We start from the raw sequence: 17,431 nt of genomic DNA, 5'->3' as shown, positions 1-17,431 counted from the left end.
TCTCGTAGCACTTTTCACAATTCGTGGCAGAGCCGGGAATCGAATCCGACCCTTCGGGGATGGCAGCTAATCACACCAACCACTACACCACAGACGCGGACTATTTATTTATTTATTTATTTATTTATTTATTTATTTATTTATTTATTTATTTATTTATTTATTTATTTATTGAGATCCTGACAGATACAGGTCCAATAACGAGGAACACAAGTGATAAAAACATTAGGCCTAATTACTATCTATGGTTTTAGAACTAAAACATTTCACACACATATATTTTTAAATTCAAATAAACATTAAAGTACTGACGTCAAGGCATATCATCGCTGCTATGGCAAAGTAGAGCTTCCGTGGCTCAGGCGGCAGCGCGCCAGCCTCTATCCGCTGGGTTCCGTGGTTCAAATCCCGGGCACTCCATGTGAGCTTTGTGCTGGACAAAGCGGAGGCGGGACAGGTTTTTCTCCGGGTACTTCGGTTTTCTCTGTCATCTTTTATTTCAGCAACACTCTCGATTAACATTTCATTTCATCTGTCAGTCATTAATCATTGCCCCAGAGGAGTGCGACAGGCTTCGGCAGCCGGTACACTTATCCTCGTCGCTGGACGGGGGCTTCATTCGTTCCATTCGAGACCCGGTCGAATGACTGGAAGCAGGCTGTGGTTTTTAATTTTCAGTTTCATCGCTGCTATGAAGCAATCATGAGTTTACGTCTGATCTTAGAGGATCGAATCAAGAAGGACAAGCCCACGTACATGGGCTGCAGTGATAAGAATCGAGGGCTTTGAAAAAGAAGCAGCAATCCACAAAGGAGTGAGGCAAGGCTGCAGTTTGTCCCCTCTCCTTTTCAATGTTTACATAGAACAGGCAGTAAAGGAAATCAAAGAGAAATTTGGAAATGGAATCACAGTCCAAGGAGAGGAAATCAAAACCTTGAGATTTGCCGATGATATTGTTATTTTATCTGAGACTGCAGAAGATCTCGAGAAGTTGCTTAATGGTATGGATGAAGTCTTGGGTAAGGAGTACAAGATGAAAATAAATAAGTCCAAAACAAAAGTAATGGAGTGCAGTCGAACGAAGGCAGGTGATGTAGGAAATATTAGATTAGGAAACGAAGTCTTAAGGGAAGTAGATGCATATTGTTACTTGGGTAGTAAAATAACTAACGATGGCAGAAGTAAGGAGGACATAAAATGCAGACTAGCACAAGCAAGGAAGAGCTTTCTTAAGAAAAGAAATTTGCTCACTTCAAACATTGATATCGGAATTAGAAAGATGTTTTTGAAGACTTTCGTGTGGAGCGTGGCATTGTATGGAAGTGAAACATGGACGATAACTAGCTCAGAAAGAAAGAGAATAGAAACTTTTGAAATGTGGTGTTACAGAAGAATGCTGAAGGTGAGATGGGTAGATCGAATCACGAATGAAGAGATACTGAATCGAATTGGTGAGAGGAGATCGATTTGGCTAAATTTGACGAGGAGAAGAGATAGAATGATAGGACACATCTTAAGACACCCAGGACTTGTTCAGTTGGTTTTTGAAGGAAGTGTAGGTGGTAAGAACGGTAGGGGTAGACCAAGGTATGAATATGACAAGCAGATTAGAGCAGATGTAGGATGCAATAGTTACGTAGAAATTAAAAGGTTAGCACGGGACAGGGTGGCATGGAGAGCTGCAACAAACCAGTCTATGGACTGATGACTCAAACAACAACAACAACAACATCCATTATTTCCCTTAAGATTGGTCACGCCTCCCAGCCAAATATTGATACACAGTCCTTCAGAACAATTTTCCTTGAGTTCATTTTCCTACGCTAACGTGTAAAGGAAAATGAACCTTAACTGTACCGCATTGTAGGAATGTATGTTTGCATGACATATTTACCCACTACTACAGTATGATGTATTCAAGGATCATTTTCCTTTACACATGCGCACAGGAAAATGAACTCAACGATAATTGTTCTGATGGACTGTACATCAATATGTGGCTGGAAGGCGTGACCAGTCTTAAGGGAAATAACAGATAGGAAGAGCATTGTCACTTGGCATAGGAGCGACGATATGTTTTTCAAACATCAACTAAAGTTACATTAAAAAGCTGGGGCACTATTATCAAACACAAAACATGAGGTGTGATAAACATAATGAGGTAGGCTACAGTTATGTATACTCAATGTTATACAAACAATTCACAGTAATCATACGTTTTAGGAAGGAAGAAGGTCATCGAAATGCATCAAGTACACCGTTATCATCTAAATATTAAACCATTAATTTTCAGTCTTAGAAATTCGAGTACATTGTTATTCTAAACAATTATCTTGCAAAGATAAATTAAATTCGTTAGTGTTCTGCAAAATACATCCACATTGAAAGTAATTGAGTATTCATTATAAATTATCATGCAGTTAATGACTGGAGAATGCTTGTAGTGCTCAGTTCTTGTTTTTGGGCAGTGGAAGAGAGTCAGCTTTGGAAATCGCTTAAATCATGTGTAGACTATACAGGGTGAAGCGAAATTCGCGCACTCGGGCATCGCAGCGCGACTCCTCACATGCCAGCAATAAAAAAAAAAAAAGTCTCTCACAAACTTTCGTCCTGCGAGTATATCCGGCAGAAAAACGACGTTGAAGAGTAGCAATCTGGCAACACTGTAACCACATGTAGGGTGATTACATCTGTCAGCACACAGTAGTCGTGCTGTCGACCCTCGACGACCTGCATGGTAACCCAAAATCTATCCACTACACCAACTGCACAGCACGCCTGTTACGTGCTGACAGAGGTAATTACCGTACATGTGTTTACAGTGTTGCCAGATTGCCACTCTTCAACGTTCTTTTTCTGCCGGATATACTCGCAGGACGATCTTTTGTGAGAGACAATTTTTTTCTTGCTGGCATGTGAGGAGTCGCGCTGCGTCGTCCGAGTGCGCGAATTTAGCTTCACCCTGTATATGTACAGTAATATTTACGTTACATAAACTTGTCAATAATTGAGAGTTTGGTGATAATATGGAAAAGTATTAAGAAATAATTATTGTATTAGTATTTAACAAATGAGGCAATATATTTTATGCTCGACGATGCCAAAATATAAGTATTATATGCCAGAAAAATGAATTTTAATGAGGCTCATTATAGTTCAAGTTTCATTATGATACAACTGTTTGACCAATTAGGTAAGGATAGCATCGCACTTGCGCTCAACGCACTAGCTTCGCACTTGTTTCCAAAATCAAACATGTCGGACACACATATTAACATCAATGCACCTTCTACTTCCAATATTCCACAACCACACGGCACATTCCCGCAAATTCACTTCACCAACTGTACAATAAACGATTTGTATTTGAAATAAAGCTAGGTTATGATAACCTTCCATCAAAGCTTTGAAAACATATCACATTGTCAAGGTCTCTGATCTACTCACGTAAAATCAATAACCCAGCGCATGCGCTCTGTTCAGTAAACTCAACTGTCAAGCGACATCTCGACAGAAATGTATGAATATCTTTTAAAAAAGTTATAATTATCGTCGAGCATAAACAGTTATATGCAACTCGCCTATAATGGCAATAATTAAGACGAGAGAAGCGAGTTTTATAAACATACTCGTGTCTTAATTATTGCCATAATAGGCTTGTTGCATAATGTACTATTTCATCACTGGACTATTTTAAGGACAAGTAGTTTGAAGGGATCTGTTAGGCAAGATTAATTTTTCAGGAAGTTCAAAATCGACTATTGTATAAAGCATTAGTGCCGAACTTAGTTTTCACTCAATGTGCAACTGGCCATGGATTCCTTAAATCTTATTTGGAACGCTTTAAACTGAACGTTGCAGGCGACTACTTATGCTTTAGTGGATCAATTAAGACACTGAATCATTTGATATTTAAATGTCCACTGTTTGAAATGATAAGATTTTTTTTTTACAATGCCACCTGAATGGTTGTAACCTGGAAGTTTCTAAACCACTGTATGATGTTCTCAAGAAACAGTGTTGTTATGTGCAGTTTCTCACATTCATGAACAACATTTTTATAGACTAAATTTATAGGAATTCTCTTTGTGATGATTTTAAACTATAACCCTCCTACACATTTGGTAAAATAGGGTTCCTGTATTCTTTTGGGATATTAAAAAAATAACTTAATGAAATACTTCTGTACTTATCTGCTTGTTTACAAACACTGTTTCCGGACAGCGAATTTACTTGTTTGGATTTTGTTTCAAAAGTTAAATATTTTGTAGAGATTGAAATAGAACAAAAAATAAGTATATGATTCTATTTTTGGTTTTTATATTTCTTCAACTTCATTGTACTCGCATCAGAACCTAATGAAACTAGACCACGCGACGTGTTCTCTGGGATGAAAAGGTGCAAAGGAAAATGAACCTTACTGTACCGGACTGTAGAAATGTATGTTTGTATGACGTATATACCCACTCCTACATTTTCCTTTGCACATTGGCACAGGAAAAATAACACGATGGAAAATGTTCTGATGGACTGCATATCAGTATGTGGCTGGGAGGCGTGACAAGTGTTAAGGAAAATAATGGATAGGAAAACCATTGTGACATACAAGGAATTGTTTCTTCAAGGACGATGATGAAAAGGCAGAATTCACCGAGTCTGTATTGGGTCATAGCCTACCATTTCTCACATAATTCCTATACGTCCTCAAATGATCGTTCCGTGAAAGAGATAGTAACAGGGAGAGTTAGAAACAGATAAAACGCCAGGTATACGTTTTGAAATTATGACCGAGTTATCTACTAATAGGCCTAATTACTTTTTAATCAGCTAAAGAGGTTGTCAATGCGACGTTATCTTTACAGCGTTTTGTGAGGGAGTGTGTACTCGTGTTATGAGACAGGTCTTTGCTCGACTCAATACAATAGTAATAACTCTACCTGGCAATTCCTATACTTAGCCTATAAACTGTAAAAAAATATTTTTTTCAACCCATTCAGCAAAAACACCGCGCTATGTCCGACTCGTTGGCTGAATGGTCAGCGTACTAGCCTTCGGTTCAGAGGGTCCCGGGTTCGATTCCCAGCCGGGGTGGGGATTTTAACCTTCATTGATTAATTCCAGTGCCTCGGGGGCTGGGTGTTTTATGCTGTCCCCAACATCCCTATAACTCACACACTACACATGACACTACCCTCCACCACAATAACACGCAGTTACCTACACATGGCAGATGCCGCCCACCCTCACTGGAGGGTCTGCCTTACAAGGGCTGCACTCGGCTAGAAATTGCAGAGTGACATTTGAGTGAAATTCTTTCTTTTTTTTAATTGTTGAAACAATTTCTTAGCAGTCGAAGTAGGGGTCTCCATACCATGAAAAATGTAAAATTAAGCACTTTCTTCAATTGCGCCGAAAGTTGAAGGGCTAAAGGGCCAGGAAAGGTTTCAAATTGTGGGTCTTGGATAGAGCTATCAAACTTAAAAGAAACAAATTTCGAAATTCATTTCCGGCCTTAATGCGTAAAATCGCTTGTTTCTTCACTAGTTTTTTTTTCTGATTCGAATCCTAGCCACATTAACTTATTTAAATAAGTTTGTCTGTAATATGTTCTCTGGTTCAATACCCTTACTCGTTTATTTTATTTTTTTCTAATGCCCACACCTAATGTAGTTATAAGGCATTGACTCACATCAGCGCTCGTAGTGGTAAGAAAAAGGTGAACTGCTAATGGAATCGATTCAATCGACCGGATAACGATAATTAAGAAAAGGATTGTAACTTTTAGGAATAAATAAAGAATATATTCTCATACTTTATTATATTTTATTTAGGTGCCTGAAATTCGTAGCTCATATCCCTAGGATGTTTTCAACATTGAGTTGCTTGCCTCAAGGGCTAGAACTGTGAACTTATCTTTCTTTCTTCTTTACGATGAAGCCTGCGAGGAACTACATGTCAGTTTCAATTCATCCTTCCTTGTAGTCACTCTCTCACGTGTCCACACTTTTTTCGACTGGGTGGCCCTCTTCTCTGCGCATACTCAGTCGGCCCAAGAATAATTAAACGGGCAGACGCCTAGTTGGCTGTCGCCTTCGCCACTCCACTATGTTTTACACCTGTCTTATTCAGGATGTGGACACCACTCTCCCCGACCTGTTAATTCGCCGTGAAATCGGCCAGGCTGGTTACTCCATCTACGATGTTCAGCGGCTCCGGGACGACTTCACTGGTCAACTTTCGACGGAGGTTCTGGCCTTCTTCCTCCATTCAGACGCCCCAGCAGCCCTGATCTCCAACGGCGCAACCATCAACGGCAGGCTCCATGAAGTGGTCTCTACTCCGGAGGAACTCATCGATGCGCGGCGCCACCATCCTCATCCCATTTCCACTGTTCATGTCCGTCAGCCTCACACATCCCCACCGTCTCCAGCGCCCCCTCCGTCCTAACGACCACTCTCATCACTACTACTACCCCTACCACTACCATCACCACTTCTGCCCATACTACCCCGTCTACTTCTCTTCTTCATACCACACCTAGCCACCTCACTACTATCATGTCCACTCCCACCACCTCCCTCTCTACCACACTATCCAGTCCACACACGCCTCCTGTCACCTACACGGATGCCGCCCTTACAGCTCAGCAAATCTGCCCCGCCGAAGCAACCACAGCAACGCCAACTTACCAGCAGTCTCCATCTCCGAGCTGTGTCATCCGTCGCCTTGACCCCGCCATCGCCGACCGGGACATCCTGGCGGAAGTACAACTGGCAGCCGTCCCCGCCCGTCGAGCGTTTCGTATCTTCAACGCCAACGGCCCGACCTTCATGGTGCGCATCCAACTCTCCTCTGCAGCCGACGTAGACCATCTACTCACCAACGGCGTCCGTTTTCGCGGGCGGACTTATCGAGTGGAGCCCTCTCGCTCCCCACCCCGCCCCGACCGCTCCCCTCCTCTTAACCCCTTCTCGTAGCCCGCCACCCGTCCCGCCACCCACCCCACCCCCGCAAGCTCTCCCTCTACCCGCTCCACAACCGAACTTCATCATATCGCCCTTCCAGACTCTAGACCTCCTTCGCCTACTAGCCACTTCCATTACCAACATAACCACGACCCTTTACTACCTTCTATCACATTCCTACCCTTCTCCTTACTCCACCTTCCTCCCAGCACAATTTATGTAATTTATGTATAGTCCTCTCCGTGTAAGGACGTACCCTAAGGGTGCAACCTTACCCTTTCTCCTCTGTAATATTAAGGTATTGATTTATAGTTACTTTTCTTGCTGTTGGGTATTTTGCAGGTCTTTTTCAGTGTCGGTAACCATACAGTTTAGGGACCGTACTTGCCGATGCGACGTCTTACATTTACCGTTAATCTGGCACGTTGGCAACGTTCAATCACTGTTCTAGCGCGAATTGCATGTTGCCGTTAAAGTCACTAGTGATACATTTGCGAGAATATTTAAAGCATATTTTATTTTTCTGTGGGATTGTAAATCTATTTGGCTAATACCAGGTAAGTAGAATTGTGGCATGTTCGGATAATGCATTTAATAACATAGTTTGTGTGAAATGATGAAAGTGCTCAAATACGCCAGTCTCATGTCTAGATCTACCGGTACATGAAATAACTCTTGCGGGACGAAATTTTGGCAGTAGAACTTATAACATTATTATTTTCAAATCCGCAGTGAACTTCAAAGCTGAACTAATTTCCGTTCACGGAGCTTGGCACATTAGTATTCCTATATGTTTCCTGATAAGCTTGAAGATATAACCAGCCTGCAGGCTGAAAATATGCCCAATAATCTCTCTCCTTACTGGTTACCGGTATTGAAGAGAGAAGGAAATGTTCGCGCAAAAGAAAGGGAAGTCATTGGATGTCTGGAACTTTCGAAAATCACACTGCAAAGACTTATTAAATAAATTGCATCGTTTAACACGCCCCTCTTTTCAATAATATGGTTATAGTATGCCTACTGTATATCAAAATAAAGACAGATATATGTAACATTAATTTGAGTGAGAAAGTGTGTTTATTTCCTTAATTCCTCATTGAGCGTGGAAATCGACTTAATTATGAATATCTTGATTTATTTCATCTTAACATTTATCATTTACTAGGGTAGGGAAACATTCATTATCGGTGTTTATATTGAGGTTACAGGTAGTTTGTTATGGTTATGTCTGGTGATTTTAATATGTAACCAGGCAGATTGGCAGCAGTGATCAGCCATTACAAGAAAGAGAAAAGAAGAGCATCGGGCGGCGATATTTACTTTCTGGGGTATTGCCTTACGTGGCGATTACTATACTTCTCTGTAAATACTGTCACTTTCTGTAACGCGCGCCCGAGATACATCGGTATTAAATAAATCAATTGTCCCCTCTTCCCCCGGTGTTTGCCGGGGTTTGCCTATGCGGGGTGCTTTGTGGGTCTTCCCTGGGTCCCGGCTTCTTGTGACGGTGCCTTTACGCCAGATTCATTAACTATCTTCCCCTTCTGGTGTGTAAAACACCCCCCCCCCCCCCTACATTTTCTCTTTTTCAGTAAATTCTTTCCTTTACACGGCCGAAGAGCTCCTTAGTTGAGCTGATGGCCCGCCCCTCCTCCTTTGAGGAGAGGGAGTGAAATAACTTGTTTTCGCTTCGCTTCCTTCCTTGTTGTTTGATGGTGATGCTTGCTGTTTAAAGGGGCCTAACATCGAAGGTCATCGGCCCTCCTTGTTGTTTCCTTTTCCATTCTTCCCAGTATTCCTTCATTATTGCACTACGCTTTAATCTTCTTTCCTCAGACCACTTTGGATTGGGTTTCTTTTTCATTTTTCCTTTGAATCCTTCCATTCTAAAAATATTTTTATTCATCTTTCTTTCTATAGTTTCGTTTTCTCTCATTTTATTTCTTTCTAAATCTTTCTTGACCTCTCGTATCCAACCAGTAGCGGCGATAAAGGGGGGTGTCGCCCTACCCCCCCCCCCACTTTGTGGAGAAAAAATGACATTTTATTTTTTTAGGCACCGAAAGCAAGGAATGATAAAAAAGCAATGCTATGCAAACTCTAAATATCCCACTATAAGCTCATCTCTTTCCTATCTCAGCTGTCATGCTTAACATTGACCGAACGACGCAAACACCACGCTGTTTCCTTTCTCGACAGTGTTCTACCATCGCCAGAGGGCGATGGTTCTACAAACAAACAAACCAGACTATCTTAGAACAGACATTAAATACCACTCCCCTTCTGATAGAGCTCCCTCAAGGTCATCCACACGATCCCTCTTGCCATCCCCATTCATCATAGTAACTCATACAACAACTCATTTATACCTGCTACCATACGTCCCTGGAACTCAATCCCAGCTGAAATTAGAGGCATAGGCAATCCGAGGATATTCAAAAGGAAATGTTTCATTTGATACTCAAACCCGTAGAAAGTAAATCTCACTAACGTAAAAGAAGTCCGACCCCGCGGTGTAGGGGGCAACGCGCCCACCTGTCACCTTGCGGCCCGGGGTTCAATTTCCGGCTGGGTCAGGGGTTTTCAATTGTAATGTCCCTGGCCTGGGGACTGGGTATTTCTGACGTCCTTAATCTTCCTTTCCTCACACACAACATCACACACTACCGCCATTCCAATTACACGTAGGCTCATACAATATGGTGCCAGTAGGGGCAAAAGTTCCACATGGGTCGACACCCCGAAAAAAAAAAAAAAAAAAAAAAAACAAAAAAAAAACCATACCGTAAAAGATAGTAATATTTAGTTCTTAATTATCTTTTAATGTTACTGGCTTTACGTCCAACTAACTACCTTTTCGGTTTTCGGAGACGCCGAGGTGCCGGAAATTAGTCCCGCAGGAGTTCTTTTGACTTTGACTTATTTCCTTTAGGAGTTCTTTTATAGTAGGACGTAAAGCAAATAGCAGGAGTTCTTTTACGTGCCAGTAAATCTACCGACACGAGGCTGACGTATTTGAGCACCTTCAAATACCACCGGACTGAGCCAGGATCGAACCTGCCCAGTTGGAGTCAGAAGGCCGGCGCCTCAACTGTCTGAGCCACTCAACACGGCTCTTAGTTATCAATAAGGATACAAAATTATAGAGGTTAAGTAGATTAATTTTAGTGATAAGCCTATTTAGAAATACGATGTTTAACTAATGAGTGAGTATACCCTCGTATGTACAGTACACTATTCACATTATTCTATAAATTATATAACGGTGTTGTATGACATGGTTTGGCATAGTAGCAGGGTTCATGGCCTGGTCCCCGCTATATATAAAAAAGGCAACAAAACAAAACTAAACTAAGATTTTTAGATACACATTTCATGTTGTAAATAATCTTACTGATGCCATACGTTCTTTCCGTCTTGTGTAACGTTCCTTTTACATTCTTTATTTATTTATTTATTTATTTATTTTTCGCGACGAAAGTCTGTGCAAGCCTTAACGTTACGAAACAAAAAAGTGACGGGGATTTAGATATATACCTCTTCACATTGTGTGATGCCCTAGTCGCTGACAGTTCCGGGAGGGCAACTGGCAGATATTTGGAATATTTTTCTACCGTGCTGTGTAGTAAATTCGCGGGAGGTGTGCACCAAAGAGGATGATGAACAGTGTGCGCACCCCGCTTGGGGCGGTCCTGCCCGGTAAGTGGACACACGAGGCCAAGCGACTGTTTCTGACCGGGATAGCATTAGGATATTATAACCTATTAACACGTATTCTTTTACCTTCTTATAATTCATGTTTTCCTAATGAAAATCCCGGGTGATGAGACTCGGGCATGCATCCGCACAGCATCTCTGGACCAAAATGAGCCCTTGGAGGGAAAGATCAGAAGACACGTACAGCTGACAAGTCATGGACACGACTCACGCCCCCAACCAAATGACATCCGTGATGTAAAAGCGGACGCCGTTCGTCAGCAGAAGAGGACGGAACTACGCTAGGAGAACAGGAATATGAAAGAGGTTACGAGGATTTAAACTTCCTTTGTACTCATGTGTTCCTAACATCAAAGACACTGCAAACTCTCGCTTATCCTACTTGAATCGTGAGACCTTGGAACTCTTCGAGTAATTTAAGGCCCGATTGTATAAAGCAGTTAGAAGATCAAGGCGTAAAACTGATTATAGATCACGTTGATCCTCAAATGTGTGTTGTATAAACGTTGATCCAAGATCTTTTTTCATTAATCTCGAATCAAAATTGATCCACCAAATTCCTTGGATCAAGCCTTGTGATCCGGATCAAGTAGTGTTCTTGTATTGTAGGCAGCATTTATCAACGTGGAAAGAAGGCTCTTGTAGTGAAAAATTGTGCCGTAACAATAATCATAGTAAGACAATTAAAAAAGAGGTTATGCATTATTACCGGTAATTTGTCCGGCTCCATGGCTAAATGGTTAGCGGGCTGGCCTTTGGTCACAGGGTCCCGGGTTCGATTCCCGGCAGGGTCGGGAATTTTAACCATAATTGGTTAATTTCGCTGGCACGGGGGCTGGGTGTATGTGTCGTCTTCATCATCATTTAATTCTCATCACGACGCGCAGGTCGCTTACGGGAGTCAAATCAAAAGACCTGCATCTGGCGAGCCGAACTTGTCCCCGGACACTCCCGGCACTAAAAGCCATACCGGTATTTAATCTGATGAAGAGATTTTTATCGTGATTCTATCTTTGAATTACAGATTATATTCACAGTCATTCATTGTAGTTTTAACGTGCTTGGGTGTGCAGGAGTTGACAATATTTCAGTCAGTACGTTTACTTCCACCTGTACTGATTCCACCTGTAAGGTGGCAATCTGTCCCAGCTGTTTCGGTTACAATCGCCTCTACTGTAGATATATCTTCCAATATGGGAAATGAATCGTCAAATAAAGTAGAACTCGAATCAAATGGATTTTCATCAGGCTCAAATTGATCTTTCAGTGCAGCTATAATGTTTAGATTTCCTTCGTCAGGCTTTGAATCTTGAGTCCCACCAACAGTTAGTGAACACACAGTCTGAAATTATGGAGTATTTGCCATTAATATTTACATTTGTACTCAATATTAAATATCTGTGTACCGGTATGCATTTACTATAAGCCTGCTGAATAATAAATACCGAGTTTTCGTTGTTTTTAATGTTATATCTGTTAACCGGTGACGTGAGGTCTCATAGACTCCCAATAAACATAACGCATCTGGACTTCTTTAATTAAAAATCTCGCAGGAAGATGTATTTTATGTTACCTTCTTATCTGTAGACTTCACGTCAGCAGTTGCGAGAGTATTTTTGTCAATGCATGTTGCGTGGTCAGTGTAAGTAAAACGTCTCAAATGACTAGTCCGTTGCAGTTATTGTATGTTGGGTAGTCAGCCCAAAGGCTGGTTTGATCCTCTGCAGCTCCGGACACTGCCCTTGAGGCGGTAGAGGTGGGATCCCTCGCTGAGTCCGAGGGAAAAGCCGAACCTGGAGGGTAAACAGATGATGATGATGATGAAGATGATATTTCCTTATTACCTATTTCCCAGTCCGACTCGTTGGCTGAACGGTCAGCGTACTGGCCTTCGGTTCAGAGGGTCCCGGGTTCCATTCCCGGCCGGGTCGGGGATTTTAACCTTAATTGGTTAATTCCAATGGCACGGGGGCTGGATGTATGTGTTGTCTTCATCATCATTTCATCCTCATCACGACGCGAAGGTCGCCTACGGGAGTCAAATAGCAAGACCTGCACCTGGCGAGCCGAACCCGTCCTGGGATATCCCGGCACTAAAAGCCATACGACATTTACCTATTTCCCATTATTCTGTTGTTTTCATTGGTCTTAAGATGTTCTTCTTTGTACTGCCTTTGCTGGCACGACCTAGTGTTTACACTGCACTATGTCTTCTGGTGTGGGTTAGAACATTTTTTTAAATTTTCAGTCTCATCCTTGGCTTCGACAACATGAAAGTGAGCGATGATGCTATTAATGCAGCCAGTCCCTGTAATGAATGGTGTGAAAATGTTGCTCATAGGGTCGGTTGTTGCGGGCATTTCAATGGGCTTGGCAGACTGATATGAAATAGCAACTTCTAGCTCAGTGAGGAAAGCAACTGGAAACTACCTCACTCTTCATTTACCTAGTACACCTCTTCAGTGACGCTTGGGCCACCTGTGACGGGGGATGGCGTAGCTGTTGGGGTCCAAACCAGCCTCTAAAGTCAATAAGTAAATAATAAATAAAAATATCACACCCAGAGGATCAGGTCACCCATGGGAGTCAAAAGAAAGACCTGCGTTAGGCAAGACAAACATGTACTCAGACTTCCCGGTACTAAAAGCATACACTAAATAAACAAATAATAATGGAATGGAAAATTTTGGCAGGGTTTTTTATATTTCTTCAACTTCATTGTACTCGCATCAGAGCCTAATGAAACTAGACCATGCGACATGTTCTCTGGGATGAAAAGGTGCAAAGGAAAATGAACCTTACTGTACCGGACTGTAGAAATGTATGTTTGTATGACGTATATACCCACTCCTACATTTTCCTTTGCACATTGGCACAGGAAAAATAACACATTGGAAAATGTTCTGATGGACTGCATATCAGTATGTGGCTGGGAGGCGTGACAAGTGTTAAGGAAAATAATGGATAGGAAAACCATTGTGACAGACAAGGAATTGTTTCTTCAAGGACGTCATTCTATGATGAAAAGGCTGAATTCACCGAGTCTGTATTGGGTCATGGCCAACCATTTCTCAGATAGTTCCTTAGGCCTATCGCCTTATGGGTGCAATACGTTCTAAAATGATCGTTCCGTGAAAGAAATAGTAACAGGAAGAGTTAGAAACAGATAAAACGGCAGGTATACGTTTTGAGATTACGACCGAGTTTAATCAGCTAAAGAGGTTGTCAATGCGACGTTATCTTTACAGCTTTTTGTGAAGGAGTGTGCTGCTCGTGTTACGAGACAGGTCTTTGCTAGACTCAATACAATAGTAATAACTACAACTATCTGGCAATTCCTCTACTTATAAACTGTAAAAAATATTTTTTCAACCCCTTCAACAGAAACACCGCGCTATATCCGATTCGAGGCTAAGGGCTCTATTCAGGATCAGAATTCAGTACAGGTGTCTGTGCGAAATCGGTACGAGTCACTCCAGGTAGAACAACAGAGGGAAGATGAGGGACAGGGAACTGTTGCTGAGATGCGTGGAAGTAGGAGGAAGGGAAAAGGTAGGAAAGGGAAATGTAGAGTAGAGGATAGGAAAAGACAGGTGGAACAGGGTCATGGGAAGGAGAAAAGGGAGGAGGAAGTAGCTTCTGCAGCATGAGAGAAGATAAGGCTGACCACGAGGGGAGGGGATCAGATGAGGTGGGGAGGGTTGAGGCTCTGGTCATGGGGGATTCCATCGTTAGACACGTGGGGAAAGTGTGTGGAGGAAAAGGAACCAGGGTAGAATGTTATCCAGGAATTAGGTTGAGGCAGATGTTGAGGAAAGTAGAAGAGATGGAGGAGGGGAAGGAGAAGGTGGTAGTGTTTCACGTTGGTACCAACAACGTAAGGCAAGCTGATATAAGTACCAACATAGTTGGAGATGTGTGGGATCTGGTAAATGCAGCACGGGTGAATTTTAAGAAAGCGGAGATTGTTATTAGTGGAATACTGTGCAGGAGGGATACTGACTGGAGGGTGATTGGGGATTTAAATGAGACTATGGAGTGGGTATGTGGGAAACTGGGAGTGAAATTTCTAGATCCTAATGGGTGGGTAGGAGATAGGGATCTGCGCTCAGATGGCCTTCATTTAAACCGCAGTGGTACATATAAGTTAGGAAATTTGTTTGGAAGGGTAGCACTGACGCGGATTCGGAATTATTTGATAGGATAGTCAGCTATGCGGGAAACGACATGGAAAGAAACGGGATGGCCTAGGGAGCGGTGATAAGGTAACAGGGAACTGGAAATCAAGTAGGGATGACATAAAATTGTTAGTGTTGAACTGTAGAAGTATTGTAAAGAAAGGAATAGAATTAAGTAATTTAATAGATATATATTTACCAGATATTGTAATAGGAGTTGAATCATGGCTGAGAAATGATATAATGGATGCAGAAATTTTCTCACGGCACTGCAGTGTGTATTGTAGAGATAGGATAGGAATGGTGGGAGGGGGAGTTTTCATTCTGGTGAAAGAAGAATTTGTAAGCTACGAAAAAGTTAAAGATGAGACACATGAAATTCTAGGTGTAAGGCTCATTTCTAAAGATAATAGGCAACTTGATATATTTGGAGTGTACAGATCGGGAAAGGGTAGCACTGACGCGGATTCGGAATTATTTGATAGGATAGTCAGCTATGTGGGAAACGACATGGAAAGAAATGTGATTGTAGCGGGAGGTCTGAATTTGCCAGATGTCAATTGGGAAGGAAATGCGAACGACAGGAAGCATGACCAACAAATGGCAAATAAGTTAATATGGGAAGGACAGCTGATTCAGAAAGTGATGAAACCAACCAGAGGGAAAAATATCCTGGATGTGGTGCTGATAAAACCAGATGAGCTCTATAGGGAAACTGAAGTAATAGATGGTATTAGTGATCATGAAGCTGTTTTTGTGGTAGTTAAAAATAAATGTGATAGAAAGGAAGGTCTTAAAAGTAGGACTGTTAGGCAGTACCATATGTCTGATAAAGCTGGCATGAGGCAGTTTCTAAAAAGTAACTATGATCGGTGGAAAACGGTAAATAAAAATGTAAACAGACTCTGGGATGGGTTTAAAGAAATTGTTGAGGAATGCGAAAACAGGTTTGTACCTTTAAGGGTGGTAAGGAATAGTAAAGATCCACCTTATTATAATAGAGAAATAAAGAGACTAAGAAGGAGGTGCAGACTGGAAAGAAATAGAGTTGGAAATGGCTGTGGAAGTAAGGAGAAATTGAAGGAACTTACTAGAAAATTGAATCTAGCAAAGAAGGCAGCCAAGGATAACATGATGGCAAGCATAATTGGCAGTCATACGAATTTTAGTGAAAAATGGAAGGGTATGTATAGATATTTTAAGGCAGAAACTGGTTCCAAGAAGGACATTCCAGGAATAATTAATGAACAAGGGTGGTGTGTATGTGAAGATCTTAAAAAGGCAGAAGTATTCAGTCAGCAGTATGTAAAGATTGTTGGTTACAAGGATAATGTCGAGATAGAGGAGGAGATTAAGGCCAAAGAAGTAATAAAATTTACATATGATAACAATGACATTTACAATAAGATACAAAAGTTGAAAACTAGAAAAGCGGCTGGAATTGATCAGATTTCTGGGGATATACTAAAGACAATGGGTTGGGATATAGTACCATATCTGAAGTACTTATTTGATTATTGTTTGGTCGGAGGAGCTATACCAGATGAATGGAGAGTTGCTACAGTAGCCCCTGTGTATAAAGGAAAGGGTGATAGACATAAAGCTGAAAATTACAGGCCAGTAAGTTTGACATGCATTGTATGTAAGCTTTGGGAAGGCATTCGTTCTGATTATATGAGACATGTTTGTGAAATTAATAACTGGTTCGATAGAAGGCAATTAGGTTTTAGGAAAGATTATTCCACTGAAGCTCAACTTGTAAGATTCCAGCAAGATATAGCAGATATCTTGGATTCTGGAGGTCAAATGGGCTGTATCGCGATTGACCTGTCTAAAGCATTTGATAGGGTGGATCATGGGAGACTGCTGGCAAAAATGTGTGCAATTGGACTAGACAAAGGAGTGACTGAATGGGTTGCTATATTTCTAGAAAATAGATCTCAGAGAGTTAGAGTAGGTGAAGTTTTGTCTGACCCTGTAATAGTTGAGAGGGAAGTTCCTCAGGGCAGTGTTATCGGACCTTTATGTTTTCTTATATATATAAATGATATGAGTAAAGGAGTGGAATGGGAGGTAAGGCTTTTTGCGGATGATGTTATTCTCTATAGAGTGATAAATAAGTTACAAGATTGTGAGCAACTGCAACGTGATCTCGAAAATGTTGTGAGATGGACAACAGGCAATGGTATGTTGATAAACGGGGTTAAAAGTCAGGTTGTGAGTTTCACAAATAGGAAAAGTCCTCTCAGTTTTAATTACTGCGTTGATGGGGTGAAAGTTCCTTTTGGGGATCATTGTAAGTATCTAGGTGTTAATATAAGGAAAGATCATCATTGGGGTAATCACATAAATGGTATTGTAAATAAAGGGTACCGATCTCTGCACATGGTTATGAGGGTGTTTAGGGGTTGTAGTAAGGATGTAAAGGAGAGGGCATATAAGTCTCTGGTAAGACCCCAACTAGTGTATGGGACCCTCACCAGGATTACCTGATTCAAGAACTGGAAACAATCCAAAGAAAAGCAGCTCGATTTGTTCTGAGTGATTTCCGACAAAATAGTAGCGTTACAA

Source organism: Anabrus simplex, chromosome 1 (genome assembly GCF_040414725.1).
Source record: "Anabrus simplex isolate iqAnaSimp1 chromosome 1, ASM4041472v1, whole genome shotgun sequence".
NCBI lineage: Eukaryota > Metazoa > Arthropoda > Insecta > Orthoptera > Tettigoniidae > Anabrus > Anabrus simplex.
Note: the sequence above shows the minus strand (reverse complement) of the source record.